Source organism: Balaenoptera ricei, chromosome 7, assembly GCF_028023285.1.
Source record: "Balaenoptera ricei isolate mBalRic1 chromosome 7, mBalRic1.hap2, whole genome shotgun sequence".
NCBI lineage: Eukaryota > Metazoa > Chordata > Mammalia > Artiodactyla > Balaenopteridae > Balaenoptera > Balaenoptera ricei.
Window position 1 is genome coordinate 40236431 of NC_082645.1, and position 14728 is coordinate 40251158.

Here is a 14728-nt window from a genome sequence, read left to right on the forward strand (position 1 = left end):
CTTTCCTCCAATATCCGTAATTTCCTACCAATTTGTCTAGGGCTTTACCAGCATCACCACTTGGCAAAGTGAAGTTGATTTATTAAAAGCACTTGCTTATTTTAATAATCAAGCTAATGACAAAAGAACTCAAATGACTTGTTTTGGGGCTTGGCATTGAAGTTGATTTTATTTGCTGTAATCTACCCAACAAATGACAGTACTAAGGTTTCCTTTCCCATCTTTTTTGGGCAGGTGTTTGTGTCATTTTTTTTGGCAGCACTGAAGAAACTGTCTCTTACTGAGCTTTAGTTTGAATAGCTTTGAAATCTTGAAAAAATAGTTACATCTTTTAGTACTGCATCAACACTGTCTACATTTAACGTGTCCCAAAATTTGAATGAATGAATATTTTATACTTGCCAATGCAAACACGGCAATAATTAAGCAACAAGTACTTCTTTTCTTGGCCCTACCCAAAGATATAAAAAGAAAGGGTAAGACATGGGAACTGTCCTCATAGAACTTGGAATGGCTTCTCTCTCTGTCTTGAAATATTTGAGAACGAACTCATGCCAATCACAGTTCAAGGTGGAAACACAATAGTGAATGAAATAATAAGCAAAAGCCTCTGGGGCTCAAGCAGTAAATAAGACTTACAAAAATCCCTGTCCTCATAGAGCTTACATTCTAGAGGGGTAGGGGCAGAAGATAAGGACATAAACAAGAAAATATGTGGTATGCCAGATGGTGATAAGTGCTATGGAGAAACTAAAGTGGGGAAGAGGGTGAGGGAATGTCAGAGGTGAGTGGGAGGCAGTTGGCAACTTTAAATATAGTGGTCATGGAGACCCTGCTGTGAAGGTGTCACGTGAGCACCTAGACGAGGTAAGAGAGAGAGCCTTGGGGACCTCTGCAGGAAAAGCCTTCCAGGCAGAAATGCAAAGGTGCTACAGTGGCATCATGAAGTCACTGGCTCTCAAAACAGCAAGGAGACCAGTGGTGGGAGTGGAATAAGCTGGGGGGAGAGTAGTAAAAGGTCAGAGACATAAGGCGGCAGCCCTTCCATCAGGCAGAGCCTTTAGAAGTTATCTGGGAGATGTTTCCTCCTTCCCTCCCTCTTCCTTCCCCCCTTCCTTCCCCTCTTCCTTCCTTCCTCCCTCCTTCCCTCCCTCTCTTTCTCTCTCTTTCTCTCTTTCTTTCTTCCTTCCTTCCTTTCTTCCTTTCTTGGGACTGAGTGAGTTGGGGAGCCATTGGCAGAATTTGCACCAAGGAATGACCTGATTAAATGTATGATTTAAAAGATCACTGGCTACTGTAAGAATCAATAATAGGAGGGAGGGGGCAAGGCTGAAGGAGGCTACTGCAGTAATCCAGAGGGTACTGGCTAAGACCCAGGTGGTTGCAGTAGAGGTGGTATAAAGGGGCATCCTTTGTCTGCTTGGAAAGAGTGGAGGAGACAGGATTTACTGAGGGGTAGGATGTGGGGCATGAGTGAGAAAGCAGAGTCCAAGATGGTTCCAAGGTTTGGGACCAGATAACTGAAAGGGCGAGACTGTCATGTATTGAGATGGGAAGGCTGAGGAGGAACAGGTTTGGAAGGGGATTCGATCAGCTTTGGACACCTTACATTTGAAATGCCTATCAGGCTTCTACATGGAGACAGGGAGTCAGTGGTTGAGGGTGTGACTATGAGTTCAGGGGAGAGATCTGGGCTGAAGATATAACTGGGGGACTTCACTATGTCTGCAAAAGCCACGAAACGGGAGCTGATCCATAAGCGTGAGGAGATCAGATTGGCCTGTCAGAGCAGAGTGAACACAAGTGAATGGCAGTTGTAGGATCCTTTATTTTTTGCTACAGCTGTTTGAGAGGAGTTAGGAATGTGTGGGCCAGAAGAGATGAAACAGCTTTCATGGAGAGTGTGAGAATAGAACTGGTCCTTGCAGATGGATAATATTTGGAGGGGTAGAAATAACGAGGGGAGGACATTTGGTTAAAAGGTACGAGAATTAAACACAGCACAGCCCCTTAGCAGGAAGGTAGTAAGGGAAAACATACCAAGATCACGGTAGAATTTTCTCGCTCGCGGAAGGGGTGGGACTTTAGTCTCTGTTCAGTCTATTTCCCAGGATCATGATACGCAAATGATAGAGTTTTGAGTCCCATTAAAATCTTGAGTATTTCCCAACACTTGAGCAACAGCTTCTCCCCCTTATCCTTGCAGCTGGTGCTGCCTTATATTTTGTAGTAACTTGAAACTGACATGTGGGGAATTTTAAGTACATCTCTTACCAAAACAGATGTTTCACAGACTTTATAGACTATCGGGAGGTCAGCTCGTCTTTCAGAAAGCAGCTTGGAATTTGAATTTAGTTCCTCTCATAATTTTATATTCTCCAAAGTCACTGTGTGGGAAATTTAAAATTTATTAGCAACTTTCTCTTGTTCTTGGATCTTAGAGAGATGGCAGTTTCAGTAAACCTGAAAAAATTGTATGCTGTGTTACCTAGAGGCAGATTATTGAACAACTTCACTTGCCTGGTGATAAATCTAAGGCATGTAAGTATTTTAACGCTTTCATTGGAATTTTGGAGTCATAGTTTATAAAGGAAAAAAAAGCCTTCTTTTTTGATGCAAAATGATAATTAAAACAAAAGCGAACTTCATAAAATAATACAAAGGATGCCAACTTCAGAACAAATGATTAGAAAAATTTTGCCTCTTGTTCCCTCTCCCTCTACTTTTTACTAGAATCTAGATGAGGATCAAGTCTCATTTTTATTCTGGGTAAAAGTTTCTCATGGAGTTGGGAAAGCTGAGGACTTCAGCAGAACTCCCTGAAGTAAGAGCAAGTTGTGTATTTCTTTGTTCATTTTAGTTAAAGAATGCCTTTAAAACAATGTCTTGTTAGTGGTTTGGCATAACCTTGTGTGACGTTTCTGTATCCCCACTTTTTCTTTGGGTTTCAGGGAGGTACAGAGCACAGCTCCAGCAGGCTGGGACAGTTTATGAAGCCCCCTAGGTGTTGGCTGGAGAGCAGCATCAGTGAGCAGCCCAGTGGACCCTCAAGCACTGTCCAGTAGAATGTTCTAGTCTCTCTCGTGGTGACAAATATTCTGTGTCTGCACTGGCCAATATGGAAGCATTAGCCACATGTGGCTACTGAGTTACTGAAATGTGGCTGGTGCAGCTGAGAAACTGAATTTTAAATTTTATTTAATTTTAATTTACTTAAACTTAAGTGGCCACATGTGGCTAGTGTCTGCTGACTTGGACAGCACAGCCAAGCTGACAGCTGGTCTTGGGCTTGCTGGAGCGTGGAGTGGGCAGGTACTCACGCTGTCCTTGCTGGGTCCTCTCCACCACCCTGGTGAGTGTCCACAAGCATATCTTTCTCATCTACACACAGTCCCCAGAGTTGCTTCTAGTGACTGGAGACAGGACAGGACTTTGTGAAATGCCTCCTCCTTGTCCTTCCCGGGAGTGGGGAGAAGGAATATAAAAAGGCAGAGTGATGTTGGAAGAGATGAGATCACTGTTATGGTCTTAAAGACCTTTGATATTAAAAAGTATATTAAGAATAGCCTATGAAAATCATTAAATATTTTATAACTGATTATGAAAGAGAATTATCCTGGGGAGTAGATTTTAGAGCTAACACTGTGAGATAATCATCTCACTAGTGTTTTGAAAGTCGGGATTCTGTGAGTGACCCACTTTCTTTCCTTGAGGAGGGTTGCTCATTTATGAGTGCTCTTAAGGTTTTTTTTTCATTTTTTATTTAAAAATTTTTTTTCAGTGTAGGAAATCATTTTAATAATTCTTCTTTTATTAATATTATACCTTTGTGAATAAGACTTACAGAATATATATTTTTTAACTTATTTCTTTTTAAAAAATTTTTATTGGAATATTGTTGATTTAAAATGTTGTGTTAGTTTCTGCTGTACAGCAAAGTGAATCAGTTATACATATACATATATCCACTCTTTTTAAGATTCTATTCTCATACAGATCATTACAGAGTACTGAGTAGCGTTCCCTGTGCTATACAGTAGGTCCTTATTAGTTATCTATTTTATATATAGTAGTGTGTATATGTCAATCCCAATCTCCCAATTTATCCCTCCCCCCTCTTCCCCTCTGGTAACCATAAGTTTGTTTTCTATATCTGTAACTCTATTTCTGTTTTGTAAATAAGTTCATTTGTACCATTTTTTTTAGATTCCACATAGAGCAATACATACACCATTGGTATTTATGCAAAAACACATAGCAGGCCTTCAATAATCCACTCTTGAATAACACCATTGGTATCAAATACCGTTGATAAATACCAATGGTGTGTGTATTGCTCTGGGTGGGGATTATTAAGGAGAGGGATACAGAGCACAGGATGTTAAAATGACTAAGGTAGGGCCACTGTAGGGCAAGAAGAAGGGTCGAGTATGTGACCAGGACCCCAGTGGGCCCAGCCTCCGAACTCTCAGTTGGCATGTTGGTGTTATGAAGTGTAGTGCATTAAAATTATACTCCTGGGTCCCGATGGGCAGTAGATGTGAGAGAGGAAAGAAGGCTTTTGCCTCTCAATGATCAGTTTTCACCTCGGAAGAATTCCACATACTAGCAGTCTTACCGCTGCAGTGAGGAGCCGTCCCAGTTGAATTTGTGGAGAAAGGTTTTCAAAAAGATTTGTTGATTGATATTTCTGTGGTTATTCTGTTACTCTCTCTCTTAAAACCAAATGGAGCCTATGTGCCAGGGACTATGCTTCACTTGCCATCTAAATGATGAGGAAAAAAATGTGTACACAGGGACTTCCCTGGTGGCACAGTGGTTAAGAATCTGCCTGCCAACACAGGGGACACGGGTTCGAACCCTGGTCTAGGAAGATCCCACATGCCGCGGAGCAGCTAAGCCCATGCGCTACAACTACTGAGCCTGCACTCTAGAACCCGTGAGCCACAACTACTGAAGCCCACGTGCCTAGAGCCTGTGCTCCACAACAAGAGAAGCCACCACAATGAGAAGCCCGTGCACCTCAACTAAAGCCTGCACGCAGCAACAAAGACCCAATGCAGCCAAAAATAAATAAATAATTAATTTTAAAAAAATGTGTACACAGATGAAGAAAACTAACAATAAAACACACTGTGAGATAGATCCCCAATGCGTGGTCAGACAGTGAATGCGTATCCCGATAGATCCCCAATGCGTGGTCAGACAGTGAATGCGTATCCCCCCGCACTTGTCCTCAAAGACATAAAGGGCCATCGGGTGGAAGAGGTACGACACTTCCCCTCCGGGGCTCCAGAAGGCAAAACTGGTGGTTATTTTCTAATTAAATAAATGGTTTCTGAAGGCCTGTTTGTGCAGAGCTCTCTGGTGAGGGAGAATGATTTAGGGCAGGAAGGCTTAGCAGAAGATGAAGATGTGACAGTGGCTGCCAGCTGTGGGGAGATTCATTTCAGTCAAGAGAAGAGAAAGCTTCAGGAAATAGAAGAGGCGGCTATGAGGGGATTAGCCCCCTTCGCTGGAGGTGTCCCCAAAGAGACCTCCTGGACATTGAATGGAAAAGAAGGGACTCGTGCTTGTAGAGCAGGGGTCAGCAAACTACTGACCTCGGGCCAAATCCTCTCCCTGCCTCTTTTTATAAATAAAGTTTTATCAGAACCCAGCCATGCCGGTTTAAGCGTGCAAGGCTGCTTTCACACTGCAATGGTAGAGGTGAGTAGTGACAAGACCACACGACCTACAAAGCCTAAATTATTTACTCTCTGCCCCTGTATGGAAAAAGTTTGAGGGCCCTAAAGAGGATCAGATGCAGTGATACGTAAAATCCTTCCTAATTCTCCGAATGTAAGGGATTCAGACAAGAAACAAGCCTGTGGGAAGTGTGGAGAAGGGTTCCTGTGAGAGACGGACCTTGAAGGAAATTCTTTCTGGTCCTGGCAGAGAAGGCCATTCCACATGACCACTTGGGCAGATCTCCAGGGGAGTAAGTCAGTGTACCTGGGATGCTGCCAACAGACTCATTCCAACATCCACCCATTCATTTGTTCGTTCATTCATTCATTCATTCTTTTTGCCTCTAGCACGTTGTTGGCTGGTGTAGACAGTAATCTAAACCATTTCTCTGCTTGCTCTTGGTAAAGTAAGCACAAACTCTGGCATGAGCTCTTGGCATTTTGATAAGAACTTTGCCAGTATGGAAATGCTCATTAAGTTCAATGTTTATAATCGAGTTTTATGGAGTTATTTTATTTTAAGTATCATAGTCTCACCTAGACATAACTTAGAATTTATTCACATGTTTGGCTTAATTGTAGGATATAAGAAATGGTTGTTCCAAAATGGAAACCTCACTGTATTGGCAGGAGATGCAGCTTGTGGTGTTAAAGATAGGATGCACATTACTATTCATGCCTTTTTAATTGATAAGCCTTTAAGGCTTCTGGAAGCCTTTAAAAGTTGTTTTGTCAACATTAGACCAGCTGCTGTGTAATTATGGTAGCTCTTCTTGCAGTTAAAATCTTTTAGTAACGTGTTCAATCTGCCGATGCCAAAGTGCTTTAAACCTGTGATATATACTATAGAGAACTTTTGTTTTTACTTACAGATGGTTGTGCCGTTTTCTGGGCAACTCTGTAGAATTCTCACAGAAATTTTAAAGATGAATTACTTCAAATGGGAGGCAAATGAATTTGAATATCAGGTTACCCCTCCCCCTATAAAAATTGTTCATATGTGACTTGAGTTTTGAACTTGACTCATAACAACCTAAATACGCTCATTAAAAAGAAAAATCTGCCCCTTGAAACGTTTTAAAGGCTCTTTTCACTGACTCTCCAGCTTGTAAATCAAAACTTTCTGGCACCAGGCAGATGATGGTAAAAGCAGTGGAGCTTGTGACAAAGATCGTTGCTCAAGGAGGAACCAGGCGCGGTGGTTCTGCCCTCTGTGCAGGGGACTGAAGCTTCACTCAGAAAACCAAATGCGACTTTAGCAGTGTGTTTTGCTATTTTTTTTTTAAATTTATTATTTATTTATTTATTTATTTATGGCTGTGTTGGGTCTTCGTTTCTGTGCGAGGGCTTTCTCTAGTTGTGGCAAGTGGGGGCCACTCTTCATCGCGGTGCGCGGGCCTCTCACTATCGCGGCATCTCTTGTTGCGGAGCACAGACTCCAGACGCGCAGGCTCAGTAGTTGTGGCTCACGGGCCTAGTTGCTCCGCGGCATGTGGGATCTTCCCGGACCAGGGCTCGAACCCGTGTCCCCTGCATTGGCAGGCAGATTCTCAACCACTGCGCCACCAGGGAAGCCCCCTGCTATTTTTAAAAGCAGTTCTATCCTGAAGTCTGGCACAAGAAGGTATAACTAGGTAGGGACTGGTGTCAGAAAGATGCAAACAGAAGACCCTGTGCTTCTTTCCTCCTGGTCCCCTGTCCTCCCCACATGCTTTGTGCACCATATCTATGGACAGATCACACTGGTGCTTAAGGCAGGTAAGAGGTGGGGTGGTGATGCTGGTGGCCATGGAGGTTGCTCCTGTTAGCTCAGGCCATTTAGGTCACTTCTCCCCTATGGCATTTTAAGAGAATAAGGCAAAGCCTTTTAAAATAGAGGCACAGAGTGTCAGCACCTGGAGGAACAAGAGACTTAGATGGGGCCACAGCTGGCTCTCTCTGGCCCCTTGGTCCCCTGTGTGTTAAGGAATGCATCTATGTTGGTGGAAAGCTGTGAAGTGAGTCCCTCAACCACTGTGCTCACCCTTCCTCTCCCCTTTGTGGTACAAGGGGTCTGGGAGAGAAATTGACCCTTTACTGTATGAAAAAGCCAGTCTGTCTCAAGTTTAAATAGATGTTCAGGAGTGTTAATAATTTGCAAAATCTGGAGAAGAAGCTCTCCTGGACAGTATTGGCTGTTATAATGGTAGAGTCTGCTAAAAACTGTCTCTTCCGCTCACTCACTCAGGAAGTGAAGACTTGTTTGCCTTGGGAGCTCTTGAGCCCTGAGAACTGACAGATTTGGGAGGTTTGAGGACCCATGGACAGTTAGGCATAGGGTATTTGTGTGTTTTGAAGTAGCTGTTGAGACACTGTTCTGAAGAGAACTAGAATTTGTTTAATTAAAAGTTGCCTAAATTAATTATATTTTTCCTGTGGGACAAAACTCATTCCTGGTAAATGGCTTCATCTTTTCAAAGTAATACTGAATGTTAACTCAGAGTGTTTTTAATATTTCAGGCTGGTAGAATAGGCTACCCAGATGTGACCAGGAAAACTAGCCTGAGTCTCAGTGTTCTGTCTCTAAATATCAAGACTTGTTAATATCATTATGCATTTTTTTGTGACATTACTTTTTGCTAAGGTACATAGTTTACATTGATATGATAGGAATTAAATCTGCCTTCAAGTGTCTATTCTAATTGCTTGCATGAGACCTGGTCTTCTGATCAATCTTATCACATCAACATGTTCTATGCTTTCACCTATAATGCCTATCACGTTAGCATTTTATATGCTTTCTCAAAGTCTTGCATATAGTTTTAGAAAATTATAAACTTTTGAAATTTCTCTGAGGGCTGCAAAATTGTTCTTGTTACTCCTGCACAGTAATCTCACATTATCTCTTGATTGCACTGAATCAGGGAGAGCAGATGTTGGCTTTAACTTCTGGTGCTAAGACATAATAGGCATAAACCTACATGCATATATATATGTACATATATACATACACATGAGTAATCAGTTCCCAAAGAACCCCACAATCAGCAAGACAAAGGACTTGTGCACGCTCAGATGGCTGTGGAGTTGTGGAGATCTTTCCTTCTCAAGCTGCTCATCCCTCTAAGTCTCCTATTATAGTCAAAGATACTCAGGCATAAAATCTTTTTATTATTTTTATCAAGTATTTAGATTCTTGTTTACAAGCAGCAAAAACCAACTCAAATTAATTTAGGAAAATTTAATTTTCAAGGATTAGCTCGTATGTGGAGGAGAATGGATCTTTTTCTTACCCCTAACTTACTCTTTTTAGACTCTATAATGATTCGCCTCTGCACTCTGGGTCTGTGTGCTTGAGTAAGAGTACATTTTTATGTTGTTGGACTCGGCCACCCCTCCCTTACATGAATAAATGGAGAATAATTGAAGGAAGAGTCAGACAATGAAACTGCTGGTAGACCAAGGCTATAGCTGGGTCTCACCAGCAGGAACTTGAATGTATCCAATACTCTCTCCCCATCTCTTGATTTCTCTCACCTCGTTGGTTTCATTCTTTCTTACTGCAGCCCAGGTCTAGAGAAGGTGACCGCAAATGCTCCTGAGATATACGCATCTCGTATTTTATGCCACTGTGTGGGACTGACTCATGCTTTCTCTGTTCCCAGAATCAATAATCCTGAAGAATAGAGCTGATTGGCCCAGCCTGGGACAGATGTCAACTTAGACCAATCAGCTGTGGCTGCGGGTAGGACCACACTGTACAATACTTGTCATTGGGCTCCTTTCCCATGTATTGGTAAAAGGAGAATCAATGAAGCTTGAAACATATGAGATGTTTTCCTTGCCCACATGTGGGCACATCACCTTTTTCTTACCAACCATGACTACTGGCCTCTTCCAGATGCCTACTTTTTCCCGTCACTTCTACTTTGCCTGCCATTGCTTTTCATGGTTTGGTGAAGAACCTGGGACAAGACATAGTGTGGACAGAAGGAGAGTTCCTGGGTTAGTGATTTAGAGCAGGTCTCTTCTGGTCTTTTCCCTTGAGCCCCAGTGATACTCCTCTTCCTTTTCAGAATGCAGAGAGAAGTGGCAGCTTGGGAGAAGGCAGATAAAAAGGTCAAATAATGAAGCTCACAGTCTGCTTTTGGCCCGGGAGATAATGCCCTTTTCTAAAGGCTAAATGTTTTCTCAGGATGAATAGATCAGTCATGAGTCCAAAATTTCATGACTACCTTAGGAGATATTTGATTCTTTATGTATGTATAACATATGTATAATAGTTGGAGAAAATGTACTTTGGGTTTTGACTTATTTCCTAATTTGTTTTCATTACCCAAATTCATTTGCACATATTTTTTAGGCTAAGAAAGTTTTCCAAACCCATTTAACGTGTAACTTTTCAAAAATTTACTGGGATCCTCTGTGTGTTCATTTAAATAGAAGTCATTCTTTTATTCCCCCAAGTTAATGGTGCTAACTCACTTACGTTCTGCTTCTGACAGCCATTTGGCAATAATACATCCCCAAAGGAATTGCAGTTGATTTCTAAATCTTGTGTTTTCAGTTACTGCCTAGTTATCCCACCCTGATGGGCATTTAACCATTGAATTAGCTTTTTCTCCTACTGAAGAGAGCTTTATGAGCTTTAACTTCAAGTGCCTATATCACAGTCTGATGTTTGCATCATAATTGACACTGAGTAAGCAATTTTTGCTGGAAAAGGCCTTATCTCCTAAGATTGAGGGAGGATTTAGACACATCTCCCTGACACTGTTTTTCAGGGTTCATTTGAGTGTGCTTCGGGGTGGCTCTGTAGGCGAACACATTAATAACAATCTCACCCAGCACATGTTAACATGCTTATTGCTTTATTTCTGCCATCAGTGGTGATCATATTCCCTGAGAGCTGTTTCTCAGGGCTTGTTGACTGATATGGCCATAAATATATCCCTGAAGGGTAAAGCTGTAGCTGTTTCATCACACATGGAACAAAAATAAATGTCCCACTGTTTTAGTATTACAAATTATAAACCTATTGCGGCATGAAATTTAAGATGGTGATAGTTTAATTTCTACTCTTTTTTTTTGACATAATGGCAGAATAAATAGAATTTAAAAATTTTAATCAAATAAGTTTTGCTGACCATATTGTGTGCGTGGTTCATTCTTTGCCCCTTAAGTCATGGAATATTTTATATTTCAAAACCAGCACTACCTTTGGACCTTCTTACCTTTAATTGTTGATAGTAAATAAACAAAAATTGTTCTCTGGGCCTATAAATGGATTTTGAGGAAAAGAATATATCTTTGCCTTAGAGAGACCGAATAATGGGCTTGATGTTTCTTCTATCACCATGTTCATTCATTCAGTCAACAGATACCAGTCGGGTACCTGTCTGTTCTACCTCTAGAAACTTAAAACTAGGGAGATATGGATATATAAGAAACTTCCAATAAAGAGTTATAGACGTCATGATAGAAGGTGCCATGGGACACAAAGGAGGGAGCAGTCAGTTGAGATCAGGGAAGGCTTAACTAGAAAATGGCAGCTGAAGGGGGCCATCTGCCCTGGGGAGGACAAGAAGGAAGAAGGAAGACTGTGAACTGAAACACAGGCATAAAGCAGAAAGCAGCATGGTCAACTGAAGGAGGTCATGTATTTGAATAAGATTAGGATGAAGGGCATGTGTAGCTAGATGTGGGACACAAAAAAGGTAAGATAGAGGGCTAACCAGATATAACCAGTATATATATATTTTTTATATATTTTATGTATATATAAAATATATGTATCTTAGTTGGACACACACGTGTATACATATATACACATACACACATGTACGTGCATACATGCATATACATGTATACACATATGTAGGAACGTGTGTGTATCCAATTATGGAATATTGATTTTATTTTAGGTATTAGTATTTTTCAGTCTTTTGTTATCTGTTCCTAAACTTAAGAGGAGTATAAATATTCCTGTCATTCTACCTGGGGAAGTATAAGAATCTTGGGAGGTAGTGGAAAAGGGTAGTTTCATAATTTGAAAAACCCACAAGATGACTGTGCAAAGTCCCTACGTCCACCCCGCTGAGAATTACAGCTAAACTCAGTGCAAGCCACTGAAGAGTTTTACATGGGGGCTTATAGTGTCTTTTAATATTCGTAACCTCATTAGAGTACTATCTCAATTTACTATTCTTTAAATAAAAGACTTTAAAAATTAGTTGCTTGCCTCCTCCATCTCTAGGCTCTCATAATCCCCCATGTCAATTTTCAGTATCCAATAAGAGAACTCATTTGTTCTCCTGTTGGCACAAACACATTTTAAAGACTAATAGGAAAGGAGTATTTTGGGGACAGAATATAAAAATGAAGTTGGAACAGAAAATAGAAGCTATTATTTGTAGCTTCCCATCTTTGATTTTCAAGGCATCTTCTAGTTAAGACTTCCCTGATCTGAGCTGACCACTCCCTCCTTTGTGTCTCACTGCACCTTCTATCATGATGTCATGCAGGTTATTTCTGGACCCCTACTGGGGGTGTCCAGGCCAAGTGGGAGAACCAGTGGGGGAGAGTATGGCAGGCACAGTGCCTGGTGCACAGTAGGCATGCAATGGTCGTTAGTGCCCTTATCTTCCCCTTTCAAGCTCTAGCCTTTTTTTTTGAAAATCCGGACCCATCAGAGTCTCTTTTAGCTAATGTCGAGGGTGACTGACAGAAGTGGTTGAAACTGAGAAGAAAATAATGACTCAGATGTTAGACCCGCATAAGTTAGAGTAAGAAGGGAATTTAATGATTATCTAATACCCCCACCTCTCACTTCACTGACGGGGAAACCAAGGTCCTGAGAGTTGGAGAGACTTATCCAAAGTCACAAAGCTAATAAATATGGGGAAAGGACCAGAGCCCAGGTCCTCTGACTCCAAATATCGGATCTTTCCAGTCTTTCAGACACATTGATGTCATTTCTGCATGCTTTCCCTTTTCGCTAAAAAAAGTTAGTCCCCATAAAGGTTCAAATCAGTTTATCTGAAACATATGCTCCATGAACTGCCCCCTCTTTTTCTGTTTGTTTGTTTGGTCATTTAGTGACATCAACATCCACCAGCTGCCTGAGCTAGTCATTTCAGCATCACTTTCGTCTCCCTCTTGTATTCACTTGGTCCTGTTGATTTCACTTTGGAAATATGTCTCAAATCCATCTTTGCTTTCATTTCCTGTATTCCTTCCTTGATTGAGTCTTTCTTCTTTTCTTCTTTGGACGATTGAAATGACTTGTAAGTTGGGTCTGTCTTCTGCAATTCACTCTCCTCACTGCCTGCAGAGTGTTCTTTGTAAAACACACAAATGAATGATAGGTTCAACAGCTTTCAAGGCCTTTTCATTCTGTAAAGTCCCTCTCCCTTGCTGTGGCCCTTTATGATATGGCCTTAATGTCCCTCTTCAACATGATCTTCTGTGGTTTTTCTCCTCCTTTTGTCTCCCAGGCTTTAATCACACCAGCCTGTTCAATATTCCCAACTTTTTAATGCACTTTCCCGGGATGCCCTTTACCGCAAGTTTAAGCAAATATCAATGCCCAGTTCTATGCATGCATCACTCTCTTCATGAGGCCCTCTCTTCCTTTCTTGGTTGAGATACATGGATCCATTTTCTGTTACCCCAGAGCACTTTGTTTATACTTCTCCAATAGCCCTGAGTGGTGTCTGATGTGCACTAGAATTTGTTTTCTTTTTTAAAAATATGTCTGTTTTATTCAATAGCCTGTGAACTCCTTGAGCCCAGCAGTTGTATCAGATTCATTCTTGTATCCCTGACATCTGTGGTAGACTAAATAGTGGTCCCTCCAAAATGTCCACGTCCTAATCCCTGGAACCTGTGAGTGTTACCTTACATGGCAAAAGGGATTTTGTAGATGTGATTAAGCTAAGGATCCTGAGATGAAGTGATTATCCTGGTGGGTCCACTGTAATCATGGGTCATTATTAGAAGGAAGCAGATGGCTCGGGGCAGAGAATGTGACGTGATGAGGGAAGAGGGGGAGAGAGGAGATAATCAGTAGAAGCAGAAGTTGGAATGATGTGCTTTGAAGATGGAAGAAGGGGCCACCAGCCAAGGAATGCCGGTGGCCCCTAGAAGCTAGAAAAAGCAAGGAAATAGAATCTCCCTTAGAGCCTCCAGAAAGAACGCAGCTCTGCTGACACTTGATTTTAGCCCAGTAAGACCTGTTTCAGACTTTGGACCTCCAGAACGAAGAGATAATAAACTTGTGTCATTTTAAGCAACTAAGCATGTGGTAATTTGTTACAGCAGCAATAGGAAACTAATACAGCACCTAACACACACCTGATACGCAGAAGGACTCAGTATATTTGCATCTTTTTTTTTAAAGATTTGTTTTTTTGATGTGGACCATTTTTAAAGTCTTTATTGAATTTGTTACAATATTCCTTCTGTTATATGTCTTGGTTTTTTGGCCGCGAGGCATTTGGGATCTTAGCTCCCCGACCAGTGATGGAACCCGCACCCCCTGCATTGGAAGGTGACGTCTTAACCACTGGACCACCAGGGAAGTCCCAGTATATCTGCATCTTACCTTGATTAAGCAGAGAATTGTTCTGATCCTCATAACTATGGTAGCTAATATTTACTGAACCTTTTGCTATGTGCCAGTCACTGTGCTCAGCTCTTTATACATGATTCTCATAATTACTCTGAGGATGTGTGCTCTTATTATCCCCACTTGGCAGATGAGGAAACTAATGCACAGCACGTTTTACTAATTTGTCCCAAATCACACTACCCACAGGTGATGGCACTGGGACCTGAAGTGAGCAGTCTTGCTCCTTGGTCTTGGTCCCACACCTCTCTATCTTGTCTAACCACTTACTCATAGCACCAGATTTACATGTGCTCCCCTAGTGTGATAGGGCATGGCGAGAGGAAAGCTGCAGGAGCTCCATTTGAGTATTGGTGCCTTCCCTAATCAATTGCCTCTGTAAATTGGGCAA

General features: G+C 41.6%; 1 protein-coding gene across 6 annotated transcripts in view; it reads left to right on the forward strand.

Annotated features, from left to right (window-relative positions):
• Positions 1–14728, forward strand: part of LYPD6 (LY6/PLAUR domain containing 6) — a 110844-nt gene that overhangs the window by 11330 nt on the left and 84786 nt on the right. For 3 of the 6 annotated variants that reach the window (XM_059927131.1, XM_059927133.1, XM_059927134.1), the window contains exon 2: positions 9374–9453. The exons of the other annotated variants lie outside the window; for them this stretch is intronic. The gene's annotated coding sequence lies outside the window, so the exon portion shown is untranslated. The remainder of the gene's footprint in view (positions 1–9373; positions 9454–14728) is intronic. 6 annotated transcript variants of the gene reach the window in all.